General features: G+C 37.9%; 7 non-coding genes across 7 annotated transcripts; 5 read left to right on the top strand and 2 right to left on the bottom strand.

Moving 5' to 3' along the window:
* Positions 1–204: 204 nt before the first annotated feature.
* On the bottom strand, positions 205–298 carry TRNAY-GUA. Its single transcript has 2 exons — positions 262–298; positions 205–240 (listed from the first exon to the last, which is right to left on the bottom strand). It is a non-coding gene; the product is annotated as a tRNA-Tyr (tRNA).
* A 930-nt stretch (positions 299–1,228) lies between these two features.
* On the top strand, positions 1,229–1,300 carry TRNAD-GUC. Its single transcript has one exon. It is a non-coding gene; the product is annotated as a tRNA-Asp (tRNA).
* A 2,138-nt stretch (positions 1,301–3,438) lies between these two features.
* TRNAD-GUC lies at positions 3,439–3,510 on the top strand. Its single transcript has one exon. It is a non-coding gene; the product is annotated as a tRNA-Asp (tRNA).
* A 1,590-nt stretch (positions 3,511–5,100) lies between these two features.
* TRNAD-GUC lies at positions 5,101–5,172 on the top strand. The gene has a single exon. It is a non-coding gene; the product is annotated as a tRNA-Asp (tRNA).
* A 1,584-nt stretch (positions 5,173–6,756) lies between these two features.
* TRNAD-GUC lies at positions 6,757–6,828 on the top strand. Its single transcript has one exon. It is a non-coding gene; the product is annotated as a tRNA-Asp (tRNA).
* A 3,472-nt stretch (positions 6,829–10,300) lies between these two features.
* Positions 10,301–10,372, top strand: TRNAN-GUU. The gene has a single exon. It is a non-coding gene; the product is annotated as a tRNA-Asn (tRNA).
* Positions 10,373–11,513: 1,141 nt separating this feature from the next.
* Positions 11,514–11,607, bottom strand: TRNAY-GUA. Its single transcript has 2 exons — positions 11,571–11,607; positions 11,514–11,549 (listed from the first exon to the last, which is right to left on the bottom strand). It is a non-coding gene; the product is annotated as a tRNA-Tyr (tRNA).
* Positions 11,608–12,795: the final 1,188 nt, after the last annotated feature.

Raw genomic sequence — 12,795 nt, 5'->3', positions numbered from 1 at the left:
TTTTAATTTTATTAAAAATTAAAAAAATTAAAAAAAATAAATAAAAAAATCGGCGCCTAGGGGGCGCGTAACGTTTTATGCAGCATTGGTGGTGAGTATTCCCGCCTATCACGCGGGAGACCTGGGTTCGATCCCCGGCAACAGCGTTTTTTTTTTTAGCTCTTCAAAGGAAAAATTAAAAAGCTTAATGTTGTAAAAAATCAATCCGACCTGCCGGATTCGAACCAGCGACCTAAGGATTTTCAATTAAGATTAATCAAACTACAGTCCTCCGCTCTACTAACTGAGCTAAGGTCGGAGCAATTAACTATATTTTTGTCTGTATTGTACTCTTTTATGCCACATCGCACAATCCGACATGGCAGTTCGAATGCAACGTTGAAAAAAGCTTAACAGTAAAACTTATCGGTGTTAATGTTGTCCTTAATTGTTCTAAATCTTAAAGTACCGGGTCTAGATTATACAAAATAAAGGTACAATAAATAAATTGAACAAAACGGTACTGTACAGGGACCTAACAGGTACTTTGTCCGACTATGAAATGTTAGTTTCAGTTGCAATTAGATCGCCACACGAACCATGATGCCACATTTGATTGGGTTTACTTAAATAGTAATATGTGACTGTCCTGTTTTGTTGCGTGAGTCGTTGTAGTATAGTGGTGAGTATCCCCGCCAGTCACGCGGGAGACCCGGGTTCAATCCCCAGAAACAGCGTCTTTTTTTTTTTTTTTTTTTTTTTTAAGCTCTTCGAAGGAAAAATTAAAAAGCTTAATATTGTAGAACATCAATCCAACCTGCCGGAATCAAACCAGCGACCTAAGGATTTCCAATTTAGATTAGTCCAACCACAGTCCACCACTTTACCAACTGAGCTAAGGTCAGAGCTGTTAACATTATTTTTGTCCAATTTATAATCGTTTATGCCATATCGCACAATTTGACATGGCATTTCGAAAGCCGCGTGGACAAACTTAACGGAAGAAATTATCGGTGTTAATATTGTCCTTAATTGTTCAAAATCTTAAAGTAAATAGACTAAATTACACGAAATAAAGGTACAATGACTAAATTGAACAAAACGCTACACTACGGGGACCTAACAGGTACTTTGTCCGACTATGAAATGCTAGTTTCAATTGCAATTACATGGCCACACGCACCATGGTGTCACATTGGATTGGGTTTACTTAAATAGTAATATGTGACTGTCCTATTCTGCCGCGCGAGTCGTTGTAGTATAGTGGTGAGTATCCCCGCCTGTCACGCGGGAGACCCGGGTCCGATCCCCGGCAACGGCGTCTTTTTTTTTTTTTTTAAGCTCTTCAAAGGAAAAATTAATAAGCTTAATATTGTAGAACATCAATCCAACCTGCCGGAATCAAACCAGCGACCTAAGGATTTCCAATTTAGATTAGTCCAACTACAGTCCACCACTCTACCAACTGAGCTAAGGTCAGAGCTGTTAACATTATTTTTGTCCGATTTATACGCTTTTATGCCATATCGCACAATCTGACATGACAGTTCGAATGCCGCGTGGACAAACTTAACGGAAGAAATTGTCGGTGTTAATATTGTCCTTAATTGTTCAAAATCTTAAAGTAAATAGACTAAATTACACGAAATAAAGGTACAATGAATAAATTGAACAAAACGCTACACTACGGGGACCTAACAGGTACTTTGTCCGACTATGAAATGCTAGTTTCAGTTGCAATTACATGGCCACACGCACCATGGTGTCACATTGGATTGGGTTTACCTAAATAGTAATATGTGACTGTCCTGTTCTGCCGCGCGAGTTGTTGTAGTACAGTGGTGAGTATCCCCGCCAGTCACGCGGGAGACCCGGGTTCGATCCCCAGCAACAGCGTCTTTTTTTTTTTAAGCTCTTCAAAGGAAAAATTAAAAAGCTTAATATTGTAGAACCTCAATCCAACCTGCCGGAATCAAACCAGCGACCTAAGGATTTCCAATTTAGATTAGTCCAACTACAGTCCACCACTCTACCAACTGAGCTAAGGTCAGAGCTGTTAACATTATTTTTGTCCGATTTATACTCTTTTATGCCATATCGCACAATCTGACATGGCAGTTCGAATGCTGCGTGGACAAACTAAACGCAAGAAATTATCGGTGTTAATATTGTCCTTAATTGTTCAAAATCTTAAAGTAAATAGACTAAATTGCACGAAAAAAAGGTACAATGACTAAATTGAACAAAACTCTACACTACGGGGACCTAACAGGTACTTTTTCCGACTATGAAATGCTAGTTTCAGTTGCAATTACATGGCCACACGCACCATGGTGTCACATTGGATTGGGTTTACTTAAATAGTAATATGTGACTGTCCTGTTCTGCCGCGCGAGTCGTTGTAGTATAGTGGTGAGCAGTGTTGCAAAAATCGCGCCTAGGCGCTGGGCGGTGGGAGGCCGTCGCGAGGAATGGCATAGACCGCTTAACCGGCCGGTTCGGCGATTTTTTATTTTTTTTTTGAAAATGTGGAAAATGTTTTGGAAGGCATAACTTTTCACTCGGTTGTCTGATTTGGTCAAATTTTTTTTTCAAATCGCATATTTTTTCGAGATCTATACACAGCAAACAGCCGAAGGCGGTTTGGTCCATTAATTTCTCAAAAAAAATGCCTCTTTAGTTCTTAATTTTAGTTTTTTATGTATTTAGATGGTTAAAACAATATTTTGAACAATTTTAAAACCACTTTCGTAAATAGTTTCTAAGAAACAACTACGGAAACCTTATGTTTTATTACTAAATTTAAAAATTTTAATTTTTAATTTTATAAAAAATAAAAAAAATTAAAATAAAAAAAAAAAAATCGGCGCCTAGGGGGCGCCTAACGTTTTATGCAGCATTGGTGGTGAGTATTCCCGCCTGTCACGCGGGAGACCTGGGTTCGATCCCCGGCAACAGCGTTTTTTTTTTTTAGCTCTTCAAAGGAAAAATTAAGAAGCTTAATATTGTAAAAAATCAATCCGACCTGTCGGATTCGAACCAGCGACCTCAGCATTTCCAATTTAGATTAATCAAACTACAGTCCTCCGCTCTACTAACTGAGCTAAGGTCGGAGCAATTAACTATATTTTTGTCCGTATTGTACACTTTTATGCCACATTGCACAATCCGACATGGCAGTTCGAATGCAACGTAGAAAAAAACTTAACAGAAAAAATTATCGGTGTTAATGTTGTCCTTTATTGTTCTAAATCTTAAAGTACCGGGACTAGATTACAAAAAATAAAGGTACAATAACTAAATTGAACAAAACGCTACTGTACAGGGACCTAACAGGTACTTTGTCCGACTATGAAATGTTAGTTTCAGTTGCAATTAGATCGCCACACGAACCATGATGCCTCATTTGATTGGGTTTACTTAAATAGTAATATGTGACTGTCCTATTCTGTCGCACGAGTCGTTGTAGTATAGTGGTGAGTATCCCCGCCTGTCACGCGGGAGACCCGGGTTCGATCCCCGGCAACGGCGTCTTTTTTTTTTTTTTTTTTTTTTTTTTTTTTTTTTTTTTTAAGCTCTTCAAAGGAAAAATTAAAAAGCTTAATATTGTAGAACATCAATCCAACCTGCCGGAATCAAACCAGCGACCTAAGGATTTCCAATTTAGATTAGTCCAACTACAGTCCACCACTCTACCAACTGAGCTAAGGTCAGAGCTGTTGACATTATTTTTGTCCGATTTATACTCTTTTATGCCATATCGCACAATCTGACATGGCAGTTCGAATGCCGCGTGGACAAACTTAACGGAAGAAATTATCGGTGTTAATATTGTTCTTAATTGTTCAAAATCTTAAAGTAAATAGACTAAATTACACGAAATAAAGGTACAATGACTAAATTGAACAAAACGCTACACTACGGGGACCTAACAGGTACTTTGTCCGACTATGAAATGCTAGTTTCAGTTGCAATTACATGGCCACACGCACCATGGTGTCACATTGGATAGGGTTTACTTAAATAGTAATATGTGACTGTCCTGTTCTGCCGCGCGAGTCGTTGTAGTATAGTGGTGAGAAGTGATGCAAAAATCGCGCCTAGGCGATGGCGGTGGGAGGCCGTCGCGAGGAATGGCATAGACCGCCTAACCGGCCGGTTCGGCGATTTTTTATTTTTTTTTGAAAATGTGGAAAATGTTTTGGAAGGCATAACTTTTGACTCGGTTGTCTGATTTGGTCAAATTTTTTTTTCAAATCGCATATTTTTTCGAGATCTATACACAGCAAACAGCCGAAGGCGGTTTGGTCCATTAATTTCTCAAAAAAAATGCCTCTTTAGTTCTTAATTTTAGTTTTTTATGTATTTAGATGGTTAAAACAATATTTTGAACAATTTTAAAACCACTTTCGTAAATAGTTTCTAAGAAACAACTACGGAAACCTTATGTTTTATTACAAAATTTAAAAAATTTTAATTTTTAATTTTATAAAAAATAAAAAAAATTAAAAAAAAAAAAAAAAAATCGGCGCCTAGGGGGCGCCTAACGTTTTATGCAGCATTGGTGGTGAGTATTCCCGCCTGTCACGCGGGAGACCTGGGTTCGATCCCCGGCAACAGCGTTTTTTTTTTTTTAGCTCTTCAAAGGAAAAATTAAGAAGCTTAATATTGTAAAAAATCAATCCGACCTGTCGGATTCGAACCAGCGACCTCAGCATTTCCAATTTAGATTAATCAAACTACAGTCCTCCGCTCTACTAACTGAGCTAAGGTCGGAGCAATTAACTATATTTTTTTCCGTATTGTACACTTTTATGCCACATTGCACAATCCGACATGGCAGTTCGAATGCAACGTAGAAAAAACTTAACAGAAAAAATTATCGGTGTTAATGTTGTCCTTAATTGTTCTAAATCTTAAAGTACCGGGACTAGATTACAAAAAATAAAGGTACAATAACTAAATTGAACAAAACGCTACTGTACAGGGACCTAACAGGTACTTTGTCCGACTATGAAATGTTAGTTTCAGTTGCAATTAGATCGCCACACGAACCATGATGCCACATTTGATTGGGTTTACTTAAATAGTAATATGTGACTGTCCTATTCTGCTGCGCGAGTCGTTGTAGTATAGTGGTGAGTATCCCCGCCTGTCACGCGGGAGACCCGGGTTCGATCCCCGGCAACGGCGTCTTTTTTTTTTTTTTTTTTTTTTTTTTTTTTTTTTTAAGCTCTTCAAAGGAAAAATTAAAAAGCTTAATATTGTAGAACATCAATCCAACCTGCCGGAATCAAACAGCGACCTAAGGATTTCCAATTTAGATTAGTCCAACTACAGTCCACCACTCTACCAACTGAGCTAAGGTCAGAGCTGTTGACATTATTTTTGTCCGATTTATACTCTTTTATGCCATATCGCACAATCTGACATGGCAGTTCGAATGCCGCGTGGACAAACTTAACGGAAGAAATTATCGGTGTTAATATTGTTCTTAATTGTTCAAAATCTTAAAGTAAATAGACTAAATTAAACGAAATAAAGGTACAATGACTAAATTGAACAAAACGCTACACTACGGGGACCTAACAGGTACTTTGTCCGACTATGAAATGCTAGTTTCAGTTGCAATTACATGGCCACACGCACCATGGTGTCACATTGGATAGGGTTTACTTAAATAGTAATATGTGACTGTCCTGTTCTGCCGCGCGAGTCGTTGTAGTATAGTGGTGAGAAGTGATGCAAAAATCGCGCCTAGGCGATGGGCGGTGGGAGGCCGTCGCGAGGAATGGCATAGACCGCCTAACCGGCCGGTTCGGCGATTTTTTTTTTTTTTTTGAATATGTCGAAACTGTTTTGGAAGGCATAACTTTTGACTCGGTTGTCTGATTTGGTCAATTTTTTTTTTCAAATCGTGTATTTTTTCGAGATCTATACACCGCAAACAACCGAAGGCGGTTTGGTCCACTAATTTCTCAAAAAATTGCCTCTTTAGTTCTTAATTTTAGTTTTTTATGTATTTAGATGGTTAAAACAATATTTTGAACAATTTTAAAACCACTTTCGTAAATAGTTTCTAAGAAACAACTACGGAAACCTTATGTTTTATTACTAAATTTAAAAAATTTTAATTTTTAATTTTATAAAAAATAAAAAAAATTAAAATAAAAAAAAAAAATCGGCGCCTAGGGGGCGCCTAACGTTTTATGCAGCATTGGTGGTGAGTATTCCCGCCTGTCACGCGGGAGACCTGGGTTCGATCCCCGGCAACAGTGTTTTTTTGTTTTAGCTCTTCAAAGGAAAAATTAAGAAGCTTAATATTGTAAAAAATCAATCCTACCTGCCGGATTCGAACCAGCGACCTCAGCATTTCCAATTTAGATTAATCAAACTACAGTCCTCCGCTCTACTAACTGAGCTAAGGTCGGAGCAATTAACTATATTTTTGTCCGTATTGTACACTTTTATGCCACATTGCACAATCCAACATGGCCAGTTCGAATGCAACGTAGAAAAAAACTTAACAGAAAAATTATCGGTGTTAATGTTGTCCTTAATTGTTCTAAATCTTAAAGTACCGGGACTAGATTACACAAAATAAATGTACAATAACTAAATTGAACAAAACGCTACTGTACAGGGACCTAACAGGTACTTTGTCCGACTATGAAATGTTAGTTTCAGTTGCAATTAGATCGCCACACGAACCATGATGCCACATTTGATTGGGTTTACTTAAATAGTAATATGTGACTGTCCTGTTCTGCTGCGCGAGTCGTTGTAGTATAGTGGTGAGTATCCCCGCCTGTCACGCGGGAGACCCGGGTTCGATCCCCGGCAACGGCGTTTTTTTTTTTTTTTTTTTTTTTTTTTAAGCTCTTCAAAGGAAAAATTAAAAGCTTAATATTGTAGAACATCAATCCAACTGCCGGAATCAAACCAGCGACTTAAGGATTTCCAATTTAGATTAGTCCAACTACAGTCCACCACTCTACCAACTGAGCTAAGGTCAGAGCTGTTGACATTATTTTTGTCCGATTTATACTCTTTTATGCCATAATCGCACAATCTGACATGGCAGTTCGAATGCCGCGTGGACAAACTTAACGGAAGAAATTATCGGTGTTAATATTGTCCTTAATTGTTCAAAATCTTAAAGTAAATAGACTAAATTACACGAAATAAAGGTACAATGACTAAATTGAACAAAACGCTACACTACGGGACCTAACAGGTACTTTGTCCGACTATGAAAGGCTAGTTTCAGTTGCAATTACATGGCCACACGCACCATGGTGTCACTTAATATTGGATAGGGTTTACTTATCCAAGTAATATGTGAATCAAAGTCAGCGACTGCGCTAAGGATTTCCAATTTAGATTAGTCCAACTACAGTCCACCACTCTACCAACTGAGCTAAGGTCAGAGCTGTTAACATTATTTTTGTCCGATTTATACTCTTTATGCCATATCGCACAATCTGACATGGCAGTTCGAATGCCGCGTGGACAAACTTAACGGAAGAAATTATCGGTGTTAATATTGTCCTTAATTGTTCAAAATCTTAAAGTAATAGACTAAATTACACGAAATAAAGGTACAATGACTAAATTGAACAAAACGCTACACTACGGGACCTAACAGGTACTTTGTCCGACTATGAAATGCTAGTTTCAGTTGCAATTACATCGCATGGTGTCACATTGGATAGGGTTTACTTAAATAGTAATATGTGACTGTCCTGTTCTACCGCGCGAGTCGTTGTAGTATAGTGGTGAGCAGTGTTGCAAAAATCGCGCCTAGGCGCTGGCGGTCGAGGAATGGCATAGACCGCCTAACCGGCCGGTTTTTTTTTTTTTTTTTGAAAATGTCGAAAATGTTTTGGAAGGCATAACTTTTGACTCGGTTGTCTGATTTGGTCAAATTTTTTTTTCAAATCGCGTATTTTTTCGAGATCTATACACCGCAAACAGCCGAAGGCGGTTTGGTCCACTAATTTCTCAAAAAAATGCCTCTTTAGTTCTTAATTTTAGTTTTTTATGTATTTAGATGGTTAAAACAATATTTTGAACAATTTTAAAAACCACTTTCGTAAATAGTTTCTAAGAAACAACTACGGAAACCTTATGTTTTATTACTAAATTTAAAAAATTTTAATTTTTAATTTTAAAAAAAAAAAAAAAAAAAAATTGTACACGTTTTATATTGGTGGTGAGTATTCCCGCCTGTCACGCGGGAGACCCTGGGTTCGATCCCCGGCAACAGCGTTTCTTTTTTTAAGCTCTTCAAAGGAAAAATTAAAAAGCTTAATATTGTAGAACATCAATCCAACCTGCCGGAATTCAAACCAGCGACCTAAGGATTTCCAATTTAGATTAGTCCAACTACAGTCCACCACTCTACCAACTGAGCTAAGGTCAGAGCTGTTAACATTATTTTTGTCCGATTTATACTCTTTTATGCCATATCGCACAATCTGACATGGCAGTTCGAATGCCGCGTGGACAAACTTAACGGAAGAAATTATCGGTGTTAATATTGTCCTTAATTGTTCAAAATCTTAAAGTAAATAGACTAATTACACGAAATAAAGGTACAATGACTAAATTGAACAAAACGCTACACTACGGGGACCTAACAGGTACTTTGTCCGACTATGAAATGTTAGTTTCAGTTGCAATTAGATCGCACACGAACCATGATGCCACATTTGATTGGTTTACTTAAATAGTATATGTGACTGTCTGTTTTTGCTGCGCGGTTGTTGTAGTATGTGTGAGTATCCCGCTTGTACGCGAGAGACCCGGGTTCGATCCGCAACGGCGTTTTTTTTTTTTTTTAAGCTCTGGCAAAGAAAATTAAAAAGCTTAAATTGTAGAACATCAATCAACTGCCGAATCAAACAGCGACTAAGGATTTCAATTTAGATTATCTACAGTCCACCTCCCAACTGAGTAAGGTAGAGCTGTTAATTATTTTTGTCCGATTTATACTTTTTATGCCATATGACAAATCTGACATGCAGTTCGAAATCCGTGGACAAACTTAAGGAAGAAATTATCGTGTTAATATTGTCCTTATTGTTAAATTTAAAGTAAATAGACTGAATTACACGAAATAAAGGTATAATGACTAAATTGAACAAAACGCTACACTAGGGACCTACAGGTCTTTGTCCGACTATGAATCTAGTTTCAGTTGCAATTACATGGCCACAGCGCCATGGTGTCACATTGGATAGGGTTTACTTAATAGTATATGTGATGTCCTGTTTGGCCGCGCGAGTCGTTGTAGTATAGTGGTAGCATGTTCAAAACGCGCCTAGGCGGGGGGGTGGGAGCGCGGGAGAATGGCATAGACCGCTAACAGGCCGGTTCGGCGGAATTTTTTTTTTTATTTTTGAAAATGTCGAAAATGTTTTCGAAGGCATAACTTTTGAATCGGTTGTCTGATTTGGTCAAATTTTTTTTTCAAATCGCGTATTTTTTTCGAGATCTATACACCGCAAACAGCCAAAGCGGTTTGGTCCACTAATTTCTCAAAAAATGCCTCTTTAGTTCTTAATTTTAGTTTTTTATGTATTTAGATGGTTAAAACAATATTTTGAACAATTTTAAAACCACTTTCGTAAATAGTTTCTAAGAAACAACTACGGAAACCTTATGTTTTATTAATAAATTTTAAAAATTTTAATTTTTAATTTTATAAAAAATAAAAAAAAAATCGGCGCCTAGGGGGCGCCTAACGTTTTATGCAGCATTGGTGGTGAGTATTCCCGCCTGTCACGTGGGAGACCTGGGTTCGATCCCGCAACAGCGTTTTTTTTTTTTAGCTCTTCAAAGGAAAAATTAAGAAGCTTAATATTGTAAAAAATAAATCCGACCAGCAGGATTCGAACCAGCGACCTCAGCATTTCCAATTTAGATTAATCCAACTACAGTCCTCCGCTCTACTAACTGAGTTAAGGTCGGAGCAATTAACTATATTTTTGTCCGTATTGTACACTTTTACGCCACATCGCACAATCCGACATGGCAGTTCGAATGCAACGTAGAAAAAAACTTAACAGAAAAAATTATCGGTGTTAATGTTGTCCTTAATTGTTCTAAATCTTAAAGTACCGGGACTAGATTACACAAAATAACGGTACAATAACTAAATTGAACAAAACGCTACTGTACAGGGACCTAACAGGTACTTTGTCCGACTATGAAATGTTAGTTTCAGTTGCAATTAGATCGCCACACGAACCATGATGCCACATTTGATTGGGTTTACTTAAATAGTAATATGTGACTGTCCTATTTTGCCGCGCGAGTCGTTGTAGTATAGTGGTGAGTATCCCCGCCTGTTACGCGGGAGACCCGGGTTCGATCCCCGGCAACGGCGTCTTTTTTTTTTTTTTTTTTTTTTTTTTTTAAGCTCTGCAAAGGAAAAATTAAAAAGCTTAATATTGTAGAACATCAATCCAACCTGCCGGAATCAAACCAGCGACCTAAGGATTTCCAATTTAGATTAGTCTAACTACAGTCCACCACTCTACCAACTGAGCTAAGGTCAGAGCTGTTAACATTATTTTTGTCCGATTTATACTCTTTTATGCCATATCGCACAATCTGACATGGCAGTTCGAAATCCGCGTGGACAAACTTAACGGAAGAAATTATCGGTGTTAATATTGTCCTTAATTGTTCAAAATCTTAAAGTAAATAGACTGAATTACACGAAATAAAGGTACAATGACTAAATTGAACAAAACGCTACACTACGGGGACCTAACAGGTACTTTGTCCGACTATGAAATGCTAGTTTCAGTTGCAATTACATGGCCACACGCACCATGGTGTCACATTGGATAGGGTTTACTTAAATAGTAATATGTGACTGTCCTGTTCTGCCGCGCGAGTCGTTGTAGTATAGTGGTGAGCAGTGTTGCAAAAATCGCGCCTAGGCGCTGGGCGGTGGGAGGCCGCCGCGAGGAATGGCATAGACCGCCTAACAGGCCGGTTCGGCGAATTTTTTTTTTTTATTTTTGAAAATGTCGAAAACGTTTTCGAAGGCATAACTTTTGAATCGGTTGTCTGATTTGGTCAATTTTTTTTTTCAAATCGCGTATTTTTTCGAGATCTATACACCGCAAACAGCCATAGGCAGTTTGGTCCACTAATTTCTCAAAAAATGCCTCTTTAGTTCTTAATTTTAGTTTTTTATGTTTTTAGATGGTTAAAACAATATTTTGAACAATTTTACAACCACTTTCGTAAATAGTTTCTAAGAAACAACTGTGGAAACCTTATGTTTTATTACTAAATTTAAAAAATTTTAATTTTTAATTTTATTAAAAATTTAAAAAATTAAAATAAAAAAAAAAAAAATCGGCGCCTAGGGGGCGCCTAACGTTTTATGCAGCATTGGTGGTGAGTATTCCACCTGTCACGCGGGAGACCTGGGGTTCGATCCCCGGCAACAGCGTTTCTTTTTTTAGCTCTTCAAAGGAAAAATTAAAAAGCTTAATATTGTAAAAAATCAATCCGACCTGCCGGATTCGAACCAGCGACCTAAGGATTTCCAATTTAGATTAATCAAACTACAGTCGTCCGCTCTACTAACTGAGCTAAGGTCGGAGCAATTAACAATATTTTTGTCCGTATTGTACTCTTTTATGCCACATCGCACAATCCGACATGGCAGTTCGAATGCAACGTAGAAAAAAACTTAACAAAAAAATTATCGGTGTTAATGTTGTCCTTAATTGTTCTAAATCTTAAAGTACCGGGACTAGATTACACAAAATAAAGGTACAATAACTAAATTGAACAAAACGCTACAGTACAGGGACCTAACAGGTACATTGTCCGACTATGAAATGTTAGTTTCAGTTGCAATTAGATCGCCACACGAACCATGATGCCACATTTGATTGGGTTTACTTAAATAGTAATATGTGACTGCCCTGTTCTGCCGTGCGAGTCGTTGTAGTATAGTGGTGAGTATCCTCGCCTGTCACGAGGCAGACCCGGGTTCGATCCCTGGCAACGGCGTCTTTTTTTTTTTTTTTAAGCTCTTCAAAGGAAAAATTAAAAAGCTTAATATTGTAGAACATCAATCCAACCTGCCGGAATCAAACCAGCGACCTAAGGATTTCCAATTTAGATTAGTCCAACTACAGTCCACCACTCTACAAACTGAGCTAAGGTCAAAGCTGTTAACATTATTTTTGTCCGATTTATACTCCTTTATGTCATATCGCACAATCTGACATGGCAGTTCGAATGCCGCGTGGACAAACTTAACGGAAGAAATTATCGGTGTTAATATTGTCCTTAATTGTTCAAAATCTTAAAGTAAATAGACTAAATTACACGAAATAAAGGTACAATGACTAAATTGAACAAAACGCTACACTACGGAGACCTAACAGGTACTTTGTCCGACTATGAAATGCTAGTTTCAGTTGCAATTACATGGCCACACGCACAATGGTGTCACATTGGATAGGGTTTACTTAAATAGTAATATGTGACCGTCCTGTTCTGCCGCGCGAGTCGTTGTAGTATAGTGGTGAGCAGTGTTGCAAAAATCGCGCCTAGGCGCTGGGCGGTGGGAGGCCGTCGCGAGGAATAGCATAGACCGCCTAACCGGCCGGTTCGGCGATTTTTTTTTTTTTTTGAAAATGTCGAAAATGTTTTGGAAGGCATAACTTTTGACTCGGTTGTCTGATTTGGTCAAATTTTTTTTTCAAATCGCGTATTTTTTCGAGATCTATACACCGCAAACAGCCGAAGGCGGTTTGGTCCACTAATTTCTCAATA

This window comes from Ipomoea nil, unplaced genomic scaffold (genome assembly GCF_001879475.1).
Source record: "Ipomoea nil cultivar Tokyo-kokei standard unplaced genomic scaffold, Asagao_1.1 scaffold3056, whole genome shotgun sequence".
NCBI lineage: Eukaryota > Viridiplantae > Streptophyta > Magnoliopsida > Solanales > Convolvulaceae > Ipomoea > Ipomoea nil.
The sequence above is the reverse complement of the archived record's forward strand: the minus strand, read 5'-3'. Positions and strand labels throughout refer to the sequence as shown.